General features: G+C 39.3%; 1 pseudogene; it reads right to left on the bottom strand.

The window, feature by feature from the left end:
• Window positions 1–2457: 2457 nt before the first annotated feature.
• On the bottom strand, window positions 2458–4047 carry LOC148567644 (uncharacterized; annotated as a pseudogene).
• Window positions 4048–4305: the final 258 nt, after the last annotated feature.

Below are 4305 nucleotides of genomic sequence, written 5' to 3'. Positions count from 1 at the left end.
AAATCCTTCCTTGATTCAACAAGAACAATTGCAAAAGAAAATGGAAAAGTAAATTGCAGAAGAAGTAGAAGATGAAAATAGTAAACAGAATTTGAAATGTAAATCAAAGTTCCTAAAATTATGCAGAAAGATAAACAAAGAGATCTTAAGGTGAGATTGAAACAGAATTTCTTCAATTCTCCACACAAGATCCAAGACAAGAAGTAAAGAGTGCTTAAGCAAGAACAAGGAAGAAGAGAGATCAATTCTCCTTCCAAATTCTCCAAGATCCAAATTCAAAGTAAAAACTCCAAAAATTACAAAATGAAAATTCTCAAAGAAGCAAAAGGTCCTCTCTAAATCAAACTAGCTTCTATTTATATACTTTCTATTTTTGGATTTTAGAATTTGGAGTGGACTTTTTAATTTGGTGAAGAATTGAATTTTAATTGAATTTTGGTCCAATTTTAGCCCAAGAGTGTTTGCTCCCAGAGGAGTGCTCTGCTCTTGAGGGGAGCAGAGCATCAAGGCTTGTCTTTGGCCTCTTTATTGTGTGCCAAGTTGAGGGCCTCAGGATAGCGCTCTGCTCTTGTGGGGAGCGGAGCATTGCCTTGTCTTGGAGCTTGTCTTGTGCGCACCAAGTCCTCCTGGCCGTGTCAAGCTTGTGCAAAAACTAAGGAGAGTAGCGCTCTGCTCTCAGCAAGAGCGTAGCACTCCTTTTGCTTGGATGAGGTCCCAAGTTCGAAACCTTGGGGAGGCATGCGCTTGCTAATTTCTTTGCGAAGGAAACAAGGTTGGCGCATGCATTGAGTGGGAGTGCCTTGGGTTCGAAACTTGGGGGATGCCTTTGGCTAATTTTTGGCTTATTTCCTTTGTGAGTAGCGCTTCCCCACTCCCCCTTGCTCATGAGTTCGAACCTTGTAGCTTTCACTAGCAAACTTCTTCCTTGAATTTATTTTTGAGTGAAGCCCGATAATGCTCTTGACAAGAGCGGAGAATCATTTTTCTCCCCTTTCTTTCTTGGTTCAAAATTGTGCTCTGCTCTCAAGGGGAGCGTAGCATCCAAGTCTTGCTTCCTTGGTTCATTGTTGTGCTCCCTTAGAGAGTGCTCCGCTCTTGGATAGAGTGCTGTGCTTCCTCCTTGCATGTGCCATGCTTTCTTGTTTCTTTTGCTACACTCTTCTCTTCCTTGGGTCACGCTTTTTAGGCCACGCTTTCTTGTTTTCTTCTTTTCTTCACCTGTAAATAATCAAAACAATAAATCAAAGTATCACCAAATTCACAAGGTTTATAAATCATTTAAATATCAATTAAATTTAGCTTAAACCTCATGATTTAGTATCAATTAAATGGTGGTTGATTGATTCAAAGAAACCATGCAATTCCATTCCAAATTACTTACTTACAATGCAAGAAAGTGCATAAAACCTAATAAAAACAAAGAAAAAGACTAGTAAAACTAGGCTAAGATGACTTGTCATCACAACACCAAACTTAGAACTTGCTTATCCCCAAGCAAGCATTAAACATAAAAGAAGATAGAATGAAATAGAGAAGTATGCATGTCCTTATTTAGCATATAGTTGAACTTGGTTTATGGGGTTTTATACAGATCAATAGTAGCTCATTTATTACTTGCTGTTAAATAAACAATGTTTCCTCAAGGGTTCACTAAGGTTGCTGCTACAATGCCTTGCTTTTTGCTTACTTCCCTTGTTAGCTTTTTCCTTCTTTCTTTTGCTTAGAGAGCTTATTACTCATTGAAGGCTTGGTGGCAAATGTTGCAGCAGCCTTTGGCTTAATTGCACTCAATATTCCTTCACCACAGACACATGGCTCCCCTTTTTCTTTCTAGGATCATTGATGCCCAGCATCTCTTTGGATAACTAAGTATTTTGTGGCTAGGTTGCTCTTTATTGTGGACTTTCAGCTGGCAATCCCAAATCAGTTGATCTAAGTGGCCAAGTTTTGAAATAATCCTTAGAACTTACTTGTCCAAGCATATCCTAGTACAAAAACACCACAGGCATGTGTCCTAGGGTCCAAGCTATTGGTGTCTAGCCTTATTGTTTGTTTCTTTGCCACTTTTTGGCTTTTTTATTTCTTTTTCTTTCTGTTTTGATTTATTTTCAAGGGATTTTCATTAATTGAAGGATCATAGCAGCAACTAGCTTAAGCTTCAGGTAACATGTCATTATGCAGCAATTATTTTGTGAGCTAACAATTGAATCAAACACATACCTCCACTAACTTTCATTCTAACTTTTGCAACATTGAACAATTATCTTTCTAAATCAAACATCTCTCTTTTATTCAAATAGCAAGGGGAACAAAACAAAATACTCAAGCTAATGAAGGATGACAATTATTATGTAGATAACTTTTAAGCTAAAAATTATGCAGAACAAAGAACAATTGGAGGTATATCATGTTTCAGATATACATCTTCCTTATTTAGTTTGAGACTATGAAAGAACTTCACCACCTTCTAGTTGTCATGTCCCTGGTTATTACTTGATTCTCTCTTCTTTTTTTTCTCTTCCAGAGCTTGGAGTAGTCCCGAGTTTCTTCACTAGGGCATCTTCTATCCCAGACAGGATCTATAAGACCTGAGAGCCCAACTGCCTCCAATCTTTCATGTATTACCTCTGTGTAGTGATGAGACCTTGCTTCCTGTCGGTTTCTAAATTCTTGGCACTACTCAAATGGTTTGATTTGTGGATTTAGTGCTGGCATATTGTGGGTCAAATACTCCAACCTTGCTTGCATATTTTCACCATACTCTAATTGTTGCACATGTCTAACCTCTCCAATAGTATGATGAATATTTTTCCACTGATACAAGTTGTGAGTATATTCCCCATATTTGGCTTGGGTCAGGAACATTTTGTCATATGACTCTTGAAGTTTTGTTGTTTGTTCTCTTTGCCCCTCAAGAATCTTGGCTTGAAATCCTTGTTGTTGGACCATCATTTGTTGCTGCCAGCTCTCTAGTCTTTCCTCCATTCTGTGCTGCCAAGCTTCATTTTGCTCCCTATCTTTCAAATATTGCTCCCGGTGCTCTAGATATTGCTCTTGGTGCCTTGAATATTGCTCTTGTGCTCTCATATTTTGTTGTGATATTTCCTCAAGAGCTCTTTGTAGTTGACTCATATCTATGGCACTGTGAGCTTGCTCTTCCCCTTCCTCTGATCTTCTTCTCCTTTGGGGTCTTTCTTCTTAATCATCATCCTCAGTAATTCCTTCCATGTTTCTCTTTGTGATTCCCATCCCCTTTTTTACTTTCTCTATGTCCTCATCTTCAAAAATCACTCCAGCTTTGTTGCATAGCCTTAGAATGGTGCTTGGATGGCCGAGCCTAGTTGATTTGTTTGTGCTCTCAGCTATCTCTTGAATGCTGTCAGCTATGAGTTGTGCAAGGTTGATTTCTCCCCCATGTAAGATACAGTATGTCAAGAGTGCTCACTTGATTGTGACTCCTGAGGTGTTTCCAGTAGGGAGTATAGATCTCCTTACTATCTCATACCACCCCTTGGCCTCAGGAATGAGATTTATTCTTTTCAATTGGCTTGGGATCCCTTTTGAATCTCTTTCCCAGTCTGTGTCTTCCAAGCATATCCCCTGTAAGATCTCATCAGGGTCATTCTCTCCCTGCAGTCTGGCCTCATAGCTGAGCTCTTCATAAGTTATGGTTCTCAACTTCAAGGCCCTTGTAATGGATGCTGGACTGAAATCCACTTCAACTCTTCTAACATAACTTTTGTAAGGGATGCTGTCTTCACTCTCTTTCACAGCATTTGCATAAAATTCGCTGATCATGACTGCACTAATCTTGGTGAGAGGATCACATAGAAGATCCCACCTTCTTTCCCTAGTGATCTGCCTCATGATGGGGTATTCCCCGTCCCTTAGCTCAAAACCCCTCTCATGAATGATGTGCTTTGTTTTCATGAATCTATGATATTTTCTTTCATGAAACTGAGATCTAAACTTCCTTGTATCATAGGATGGAGGTTCGGTTACCATTGGTTCCTTCCCTTGTCTTCTCTGTGAACTTGATGAAGCCATGAATTCAATTAGAGGGAGAAGGCCAGGGTGGATTTGTGGTTGGTTGAGGTATGGTTTTATAGTGTAAAGAGAATGAAGAAAGAAATGTTGCTGTTGAGAGGGGAGTGGGACGTATTTAGGATTGCACAATGTGGAACAAGGACTTATGATTGTAAGGAAGGCTTGTAGGAACATGTGATGCAAGAGATGTCTCAACTTATTTATAAACAAGACATTAAAGCTTTGGATGAAGACCATACTTGAAGAGGAATTTGGTCA

The sequence above is a fragment of the Arachis ipaensis genome, chromosome B4, assembly GCF_059453495.1.
Source record: "Arachis ipaensis isolate K30076 ecotype BB chromosome B4, ASM5945349v1, whole genome shotgun sequence".
In the NCBI taxonomy this organism is placed as follows: domain Eukaryota; kingdom Viridiplantae; phylum Streptophyta; class Magnoliopsida; order Fabales; family Fabaceae; genus Arachis; species Arachis ipaensis.
Note: the sequence above shows the minus strand (reverse complement) of the source record. Positions and strands in the feature narration are given on the sequence as shown.